Source organism: Rhododendron vialii, chromosome 12a (genome assembly GCF_030253575.1).
Source record: "Rhododendron vialii isolate Sample 1 chromosome 12a, ASM3025357v1".
Lineage (NCBI taxonomy): Eukaryota > Viridiplantae > Streptophyta > Magnoliopsida > Ericales > Ericaceae > Rhododendron > Rhododendron vialii.
This window is the reverse complement of record NC_080568.1, coordinates 28,741,789-28,752,296: the sequence shown is the minus strand read 5'-3', so window position 1 is coordinate 28,752,296 and position 10,508 is coordinate 28,741,789. Positions and strand designations below refer to the sequence as shown.

Here is a 10,508-nt window from a genome sequence, read left to right as displayed (position 1 = left end):
TTGGGAGTCTAGCACCAGTGAATCCAGACCATGAGTAGAGTTTGAATTTACTTCATTGAAACCATCATCAACACCATTTGGGGATGTGGAGTTAGCCGACTTTGGTTCCAGAGACTGATGCTTGCCTTCTTCCACAGCATTTATTGTTGTGTCTGCCATGCTTTGCCTAACCACCGTTGCTTTATTACTTGCATGCTTCTGATCAATAACCTTAATGCTCTCATTATTTGTAGCACTGCCCTCCACGTCATTCTTTTCACATTCCTTGTTTGTCTTGTCTTTATCTGATTGGATGATAGGTGATGTGTTGGCTTTCTTATCACCCTCTGCCAAGTCAGCATCCTTATTGGCATCCTTGTCACTATCTGCCATGTCATCATCTTCCCCATCAGCCTCTGAACCAGAATTGGAAAAATCTTTGCTTGATCTGATGACCCTGAACGATTCTTCTTCTTCCACAATAATCTCATACACTTTCCTTTCCACAGTCAGCTGGATAGTACCTTCAATCTTCCTGAAATTGTCAGTGGCTATAAGAAGCCTTCCTTTTTTCATAGGATTTCTCTCTCAATGTATTATCATCTACTTCAATGAAATGTCCCCATTTGCTTCCAATAGCTCTGAAGGATGGCACATTCCAAACATTTAAAGGCATTCCGTAACAAGCTAACCATGCAAATCTTTCCTGTTTTGCTTGTTCTCCATTCCATGGATTCACTTCATCAAACCAGCCCAGAAGCCAATGTTGTTGGATAACCTCATCTCTGATTTCCTTAGACGGAAAGGTTAAGATCAAGAATCTGCCTCCCATAGCTTTAATCTGCACATTACTAATCTTTTCCTTTCTAAAAATCTCCTCCATATATTTCTTCCACAGAGTAGAGTCTCCTCAGTCTCCCCACTGCACTTCTATACAGCCATCCATTTCCAACTGGTTGTAGTTGGATGTTTGTTGTGGTTTGCTGTTGATCTTTACCTTTTCCTCCTCCTTGTTTGCTTGATTCAGGTTGCTCTTTTCTTCTCCACATTTCTTTACCTCTGCAAAGTAGTAATATATTGGGATAGTTATTTGTCAAAATTAAAAACCATAAATCATTATATTTTAATAAAACTGATCCCACAAAAAAGTCCCACTTAAACCCAAATCAATACATGTCAGTAGAAATTTACGTGGAGAGAGAGAGAGAGAGAGAGAGAGAGAAGACGAGTCAGGGAGAGAGACTAGAGTGCTGTTAAAATCATTCGGTGCTAGCGTGTCATGGGTTCAAACCCAATTTTATGGTGTCAACCATTAGTCCATCAATAAATTAAACCACCACAGTAGGAGAGAATTTTTCTACCATGGGGTCAAGCGACCCCACAGTTCATACACTGCATGGCGTCGCCACTCACTCGTACATAACCATGAATATGAGAGAGAGAGAGAGAGAGAGAGAGAGAGAGAGAGAGAGAGAGAGAGAGAGAGAGAGAGAGATGTGGGGAAGTGGTTTGGTAGCACTTAGCAGTGATGGTGACAATGGAGGCTTTGGACGCAGGTTTAAACACTTTCAAGCAAAGCAGCCATGAGGGAAGGAATGAGCGACTTCGTGTTTGTTGTAGGAGTATATTTTAATGTCTTGGCCTTGCTCTTACTTCTTTCTTCGAATTTCATCTATTACAGGCATATATACTCAATCTCACATCGTATATATTCACGCCCTTGTAATCTTACGTACGTACATTCATAATTTCTATTAGGGGTAGAGCCAGAATTGAGAGAAATTATTTTTTTTTTGGTAAATGAATTGAGAGAAATTTCGTTCACACGAGAGCACAATTAATGAACATTACCCGTTTTGAACAAAGTCCATTTCGGTTAATTCTTCCCCTCGATGGCTAGAACTGTTCATGTTATTAAACTTTGCTTTTTATGTTATAATACGCTAAAATTGAACTGAATCCATGTGTTCGTGATCAAAGTAACAGTATTTGTCTTGGTTCACAATTTTGTTCTAGAATTTTAGACATAGAATTGAATACATGCATACAATTGAGCTTTCTTTTGGGAGGAAAAACTAAAAACCCAAGTTTTAGTAAACAGCCGGATCAAATTACTGAAGTTAAACGGTGTGGGTTCCGTTCAAAATGGCTAATGTTCACCGTTTATTTTACACCTAGTGGGGGAAATTAAAGTTCGTTTGAAATAATTAAAGTTCGTTTGAAATTGTATAGTTATATTTATTTCCTTTTTACAATCAAGAAACTTAAAATTTTCAACCAGCTAGGGTATTTTAATCACTGAGAAAACAACAGTAGATAAGAATAAAATTCCTTGTAAATTTCGTGGGTAAAATCCGAGGTTTCATGAAATTTTCTGTGAAAATAATCATAGACTATGTTAGGGAGAAAACAATATTAATAACTCAATAGCTGACCACACTTTGAGGAAAGACTAATGTCGATCATAAACGTAATAAACACGATTGGCTTATTCACGGAAGAGCCGTGAATAAGTGTGCAATTTGCGAAGCTGCACGATATTTGTCGTCCATTTTGGTATTGGATGGTCCAGATTTTAAAAAAACTATTCGTTGGAAGAGTTTAAAACTCTTCGCACGAAGAGTTGTTTTAAAATCTCTGGACCATCCGATACACTTTAGACGGGCACGATTCACCTCCGTAAACCACTATTCATGGAAAGCTCCATGAAATAATTTTTCTTGTAATAAACACCAATGTGATATGATGATCTAGTTTGCTAATATTTTTTTTTTGATACCTCGGATTATTATAAATAGACAACTAATAAAGGAGTTAGCAGCATAGGTGCATACATGGTTCAAATATTACAAACCACAAAATAAAACGCCAAGTACCCTAGTCGAGAATCTGCCTTAAGCTAAAGCGGTCGTGAATTCAAAACTCTTTAAGCGAAGGTGGTTTAACCAAAGAAACCACCAAGTCCTATTTTTGTACGTGATGAGCGATCATTGCATTGGTGGAGTCAATATATGATCTGTGAGATCCGCTCTATCTGTGCATTAAAATTATATATTACATGGCACCTAAAATGAGAGCAGTGATCGCTGTAATATTGTTGTTATACTGGTTGTTGGTTAAAAAAGAAGAAGCTTTAGGTGAGTCCCGGCCATTTGCACCTTGTTTGCGAGGAAATCAAAATTTTATTCCATGGGTGACATTTTTGAAAATCAAAACATGAGAAATACTATATTGGAATGCAAATCATAATTCTCATTTAAATAAAATAAAATAAAATAAAAAGAGGGGGGGGGGGGGGGGGGTGCGGTTGGTTGGCAAACTTCACTAATACCCATATGGTTCACTTTGTTGCATCTGCACCCTCGGTGCATGGTGTGTGAATTTGTGAAGATTGATTGCACAGTTGACGGAAATTACTAAAAGTTCAATGCGCCCTCATCTTCTTCTTTGTTTTTTCTTCTTCCTTAAATTTAGACAATCCTGCAAAAAATTGGATCCAAACTTTTCATATTGCAGAATTTGACGAGTACTATATCTATACCAATTCTAGGCAATCGAAAAATGAAAACGTCAAGTCAATTAAAATTTATAATAAAGTAATATTTCAAATTTAACTTTGCCATTGCTATGTATGGATATAGTGTCAAACTGTGGGGCTCCGATGAATTTGGTTTGCTCCTTCTTGATTGTGGTTTAAAGATGGCTCCTGACTTTCACCTAGCCTGCATAAGGAAGCATGACTAAAAGACCACATCGGAGGATCTCCGGAATGGCCCTCCGGTGCAAGGATGAGTACAATTGCTTAGAGACGAAAGCCAAGAACTAGGGTTTTAGAGTGCAAGAGCATGTACCTCTCTAGGGTTGACATAATGGGGTTTTATAGGGCACTCCTTAGCTTGGCCTCCAAGGCTGTACATGTGCTTGTCACGCATCAGCTGACGTCACCCTCCCATCATGCTAGGGTTTCCAAACCGTTTGTAGGATGAACTGACACCTTTGCGTGTCCCCGTCCTTATCCAAGCTTGTAACCGTTCAAATGACATCACGGTCGTCATCATGGCTACGGTTGTTGTTCCCACGTGGGTGAGCTGGCAGCATTGCCCCCACAAAAATTTACACTATCTAGCACATGCCTACACGGCTACACTTTCTCTTATTAAAGCTAACTGCTTTAAACTACGGAGTTCGTGATTGCCTTCTATGGAGTAAAATCACAAAATCATTGCCTCAGGTTTGGATAAAACCGTGTTTTTGTTTTTTGAACCAAGATAATACCGTGGTTGAAAGAAGGATGTTGGAGAAAATCTTCCCACTGCTATTGAAATTAGGAAACTAACTATGAAGGGTAAATTTGATACAAAAAACACACTTTTCAAATCTTTACTCTTATCAAAGTATTTTTATGTCTAAATTTATAAAATAGGATTGTACGGTAAATCTCCCTTTTACCATCACAAGCCCTAATATGAGATTTGGTGATTTTCAAAAAATCACGACAAAATTGGTTGGGGCTTTCGTTATCAAAGGGACGGTGGCGACGGTGGAACGGCAAGAGGAAGGCGAGAGAGCCAAGCGGCAATGGCGGGATTGTTGGGAACATGTATAAAAGATTGAGTCCCACATCGGATAAATAGAAAAAGAGTTGTACCTTAATATATAATTGGATGGCTCACCACTTACAAGGCTTAGTCTTTTAAGTGGATATGAGTCATTCAATGTATATTGAGTTCAGACGATGTGGTATGAACTTTGTAGATACTTCCTAACGGATTGGGCATGCGCACACGGAAGACCTCAGGCGGATCAAACTCCCAACAGGGATAGCTGCGACGGTGGGACGACAGTGATGGTTGGGTTGGACCAGCCTCGGTGAGGTGGGGGAGAGCGTCGATGTTGGTGGGCGTCTGTGGTGGTGTACAGGAGAAGCTGCAGAGAGAAACCTTTTAGAAGAGAGAGAGAGAGAGAGACGTTTTTAAGACCAGTAGTCCAAAATTTTCAGAACTCCAAAAAATTTGAATTTTCCCAATTCTGCCCGCCTTTTTTGGGCCAAATTTGGAACGAGAGGGGTGAGTGAGGGTGGGGCCCTCCTTTGCCAGCTCAGTTGGTACCTCGTCAGTTCTGGGCATCGGTCCTTATAGTATTATTGATTCCCAATAATGACTAAGTGAATTCTACTTGCATATCATCTCATTAACTTATGTCCAAATTAGCACGTATAACATGATTTATTAATAACAACATAATTCATAAAAATGATACATTTCAATGACATAACAAAATATAACAATTGATTTGTGCAAATAGTTAAACACATAAGGGGTTTGAATTGGGCCGATGCCTTTTAAATTATTTAAAATTTTATTGGACAGAGAGGTTCACTATTTTTACCTTCGCGGATAAAACAAGTAATTTTGTAACTGAAAGTGGCCATAGTTCAATTTTTATTGGTCGATGCTTTTTAGAGTGGCCATAGTTCAATTTTTTTTTTTTTTTTAACTGAAAGTAGTTAACATGCTATGCTTTTAAATAGTTTTCGACTAAACTAATCGCTGCCTTTACTTTTGGTATTTTAATCTTTTATCACACTAAGTTATAACTTATAAGTGATATTTTTAGTCACTATATTTCTAGTTTTGATCCATAAATATTATTTACTATTCTTATAACTTGTTTCCTGGACCTCTAAGTTTAGTTATAACTTATTTACTAACTATAACGGTTTTCAAAGTATAGATGGCCCTTTTTGATTTAAGTAAGTGTTCACCAAATTAACACTCAAATTAATCAAAACAATAACGTTTAAGCTACTTAAGATATCATTATATTATACAAACAACAATAAAGTAATTAGAACAAGGTCCTAGGGTAACATGCATGGTAACAGTAGCTTTAAATAAGTATGAACAAAGATCATAAATCATGCTTGTATGATCCCAGGAGATGATTTTTCATAATTAGCATTCAAGTGTTGAAATAAGAAGTATTTCTAGGCTTGAATTTGCATAACATCATAGTGTAAGGTCTAAACTGTAAAAAAACATTTTACATTCGAACTGTTTTTGTCCAGTCACGTGACTCACGTTCATTTTGCCGAAAGCATATTTTAATTTTAATGGGTTTTGATGCATGGGCTCTATTTTTAACGTTGTAACTTGTCAAATACAAAATAATAAAACTTAATATACTTAGGGGATGGTAGGATAGGAATTATTCTACCTCTCTTCCAGCCGATTATGCAAGAAATGGATTTTTGGTGAAAAACGGCACGTCGGAGAAGATGATAATAGTGTGGGCTTCGGAATGGACTTGAGATGATTGGAGACCGGTTTTGAGGTGCTTGAGAACTAAGGAGACGAATGGTAGCTCGAATTTGTGAAATGGTGGGGTATGGAAATGGAACAAAACCCACTTCCTCTCTCTCACACTAAAACTCCATGGATGTGGAATCAAGCGCGCCCTCTCTCTCTCTGGACTTAGTGCAGAATAGGTGTGGTGGTTTATGTGTTTGAATATGTTCGGAGTTTGAGGGGTTGGTATATTGAGGAGGGGTAGAGAGAAGATATGGGGTTGAGTGTGTGAGTTGTGAGATGAGAGGTGTAATTATAGGTGGCAAATGAGCGGGTTGAAACGGGTTGTGGGTCAAATATGGGCGTATCGAATATGTATCAAATAGTAAACATGTTAAACGAGTCAGGTCGAATATGAGTCAAGTAAAACTCAAACCACCCAACCCGACCCGTTTTTCTTCCACCCCTCTTCCCCCGTCCCTGTTTCCCCCTTCCTTCTTTTCCTTCTCTATTGTCTTCCCCCGATATGAGTTGAAACACGTTCGCAAATGGGCAAAATTCTGTAGGGTCTTTCGGCTATATAAGCCTTTTTTTTTTTTTTTGTATGTTCTGCATCAATTTTTTGTGGATTATTGGCTCTATTCAAAGAGATGAATCAAAAAATTAAAAAAATGGTCCAAACCCACCCGACCTGATTTACTTCCTTTTCTCCCTTTTTGAAAAATAGGGAGATCTTTGTATATATACATGTTGAAAGGAATCAAAATGTAGGTATAGACCCAAGCTAAAATATCCGGTATACCAACGCCGGCTTCGGGTGCATTTAGATTAAAAATTAACTTTTTTTCTTTATTTAAATTTTTTTTTTGCATTTGTTTATTTTGCGTCAAACTTTTTTAGTTTATTAATTCATTTCAACGAGAGGAATCAAAAAATATTATGATCGAAACTCCTGATTTTTTGAATAAAGACAAAATAAATAATAATAATAATCTTTTTCTTTAAAAAATTCTGAGTTTTGATCAAAAAAATTTACTTTTCCGATTCCCTCGACGAGACGAATCAATAAATTACAAAACTTTGAAGCAAAATTAAAAAATACGAAAAAATTTGAATAAAGGCAAAAGAAAATTCATTTTGACTTAACAAGCCAAACCCACCCGAAGTCTTCTTCTCTATCCTTTAACAGAAAATCTTATTCGTAGATCGGGCTGATTTACAGCTGTAATTGGAGCCATTGGGGGCTGGAATTTCAGGGAGGGGAGGTAACCATGGAGTAATAAGGTGGGTGATGGTGGAGTTGATAGGTGGTGGTTTAATTCCGTTGGGTGAGGTGATAGGAGGATGCCGACTTTTGGGAAGGGGAAGGGAAACCCATTGTATAGTGTTTGTGCTAGCAGGATAATAAGAGTAGGGGAGTAATTGTGGATCGGCAGGAGAGAGAGAAAGAGAAACAACAGCTGGAGTGGAAATGTTAAGGGTAGTTTAGTTAGGATTTTTAGATTAGAAATTCTAGTTAAGTTTCGATTGGGCTTTCTTGTGTGTTAGACTATCTAGTACTAATTTAGAAGTAAGATTCTAAATTTTATTAGAAAAATTAGGGTCATTACAATGGGAACTAAGGGAAATGCCAAAAAGAAAACCTCGATAAAAATTGAGCCGGAAAACTTCGGCACAAGCGTTCAGAATGACTGTTGTAACCACAAACCAAAGAATTATAGTTCTTGACAACGTCACCAAAATACTAAGAACCACTAAATCAGTGCGATAAAATGGGCAAAATTGATCGCAAAAGAGAACTAAGCGTTCATTAATAAACCAAGAATAGAAAATAGAAATGCATGAAACACCAGCAAAGTCATTGCGGATTCTGGTCGTTGGATCCATCCTTGTTCATTTTCTGCAAAAAATGAGCGATATGTCAGGGAGCTATTTGGAAACACACACAACAGCACAACATATGAGAGTAAAACCAACGCCACGGGTTAGTACACAACTCAAATGGTCACGAAAATACATGGTTCAACAGCTTTTGTGAATGAGAAGAAAGAAAAAGCCCATCCACAGTAATCCTGAAACCATTCATCAAAGCAACCACAACAGGAAATGATAAACCTCGAATAGACCGGACACAAGGCAAAATTTTAACCACTTTACCAAACCACAATGATTGACAAAAGCATGCATTTTGCTTAAAATGTTTGTTCAAAGAAAATAATAGCTACACCGAGACAAATTAAGAGCTCCTCCATAGGGTAGTTTAAACGCATGTTATTACTTGTGCTAAATTTTGAGCTCTAGCTGAATCTTGTGCTAAATTAGCATTGCTGAACTTCAAGCCGAATTTGGCAGGAGGCATTAGCAATACCTCAAGTTTGGAAAGCCTCGTTGTTTCTACATCTCCCATGACGGGACTCACCTCTTTGCCTCTACAGCTTTGTTGATGGAAGTCACATATAAGATTTCTCTTTGATGTTTTGAGAGAAAAATAGACCAAATAATATTTGCACAATTGTAGTAACAAAATAGCATATTATATTTCTTTCGTATAACTAAGAAATAGCATTAAAGAAGGTGTCAATGGGCACCACCCTACTACGAAAGACAGAAGCCTAACCAAGGAAATAAAATAATAAGTCAAAGAGGACACACAAACCAGCAACCCCAAAACAGAAATATGCCCCAGCGAAAAGAACACTGAATGGGGTAAAAAAAAACAGCATACCCTTATCCAGCGTGGTGGTTATAAGCCTTCACTCTTTCTGCTTACGCCTTCTCGTCCGCCAACATCAAGTCAGACGCCTCCTGATTGTAAGGGCTTGCAGCATTTGGTTGTACCAACAGACCGGGAAGTATTTCTTCGAACACTTTTAAAAGATCTAAAACAAAAACCAAAGTTAAAAAAACAAAAAAAAGAAGATGCATCAACTGCCATTCAACAGAGAACATCGACCCATGTAATTACCATATCCGGCGTCCCACTTCCAGCCAAGAAGGTCCACACATATCCCGCCCAACCTAGAGAAGAGTTGTAATAATTAAAACACAGAACCTTCAAATTAAAACACTCAAACTAATCCACAACAGTCAGAACTCACTGGGATATGTTTGGGTGAAATATGGGACCCACAAAGGCGAGAGACGGCGGGCTGTAAGGATAATCCTCCAGAAATTTCACGCGAACCTTCCAACTGCCGCCTTCGTACAGTGCTGAACAGAAAACCAAGTGAACAATAAAGTCTATGTCTTCCGAATTCACGGATATATGTCCTAAGGGGCGGCCCCTCCCCTTCTTCCCTTCCACAAGCCTTTACTGATTACTCATTTCGGTTCAACTTCAAACACAGCTACTCATCGATTACACTCATTTCGGTTGGTTTTTCATCTTTCTCGAGTTTTCTTGTATTTATTACTTAGTTTCTGATTCTTTTGTATCACATTGTCTATATATGATTTGCTATCATCTTCTTCAGTCTTCCTTATAATGTTTCATGAGTTCATAATTCTTTTGTTTCCTATATTCATGATTGTTTTCTTCCCTTCTACAACTTCAAACTTGATCACTAGGATTGGGTTATATCCGTGAATTCGGAAGACATAGACTTTATTGCTCACTTGATTTTCTGTTCAGCACTGTACGAAGCGGCAGTTGGAAGGTTCGTGTGAAATTTCCAGAGGATTATCCTTACAGCCCGCCATCTCTCGCCTTTGTGGATCCCACATTTCACCCAAACATATCCCAGTGAGTTCTGACTGTTGTGGATTTGTTTGAGTGTTTTAGTTTGAAGGTTCTGTGTTTTAATTAGAACAACTCTTCTCTAGGTCGAGCGGGATACGTGTGGACCTTATTGGCTGGAAATGGGACACCGGATATGGTAATTACATGGGGCCGCCTCTCCCCTCCTTCCCTTCCACAAGCCTTTACTGATTACTCATTTCGGTTCAACTTCAAACACAACTACTCATCGATTACACTCATTTTGGTTGGTTTTTCATCTTTCTCGAGTTTTCTTGTATTTATTACTTAGTTTCTGATTCTTTTGTATCACATTGTCTATATATGATTTGCTATCATCTTCTTCAGTCTTCCTTATAATGTTTCATGAGTTCATAATTCTTTTGTTTCCTATATTCATGATTGTTTTCTTCCCTTCTACAACTTCAAACTTGATCACTAGGATTGGGTTATATCCGTGAATTCGGAAGACATAGACTTTATTGCTCACTTGATTTTCTGTTCAG

The 10,508-nt window shown here is 38.0% G+C and overlaps 1 long non-coding RNA gene across 2 annotated transcripts; it reads right to left on the bottom strand.

Moving 5' to 3' along the window:
* Positions 1-7,984: 7,984 nt before the first annotated feature.
* LOC131311164 (uncharacterized) lies at positions 7,985-9,499 on the bottom strand. 2 transcript variants are annotated; one of them, XR_009195423.1, is made up of 4 exons: positions 9,365-9,499; positions 9,232-9,284; positions 8,992-9,145; positions 7,985-8,166 (listed from the first exon to the last, which is right to left on the bottom strand). It is a non-coding gene; the product is annotated as an uncharacterized LOC131311164 (long non-coding RNA). The 2 variants fall into 2 exon arrangements; XR_009195422.1 differs by lacking the exon at positions 7,985-8,166 and having other exon boundaries at positions 8,555-9,145.
* Positions 9,500-10,508: the final 1,009 nt, after the last annotated feature.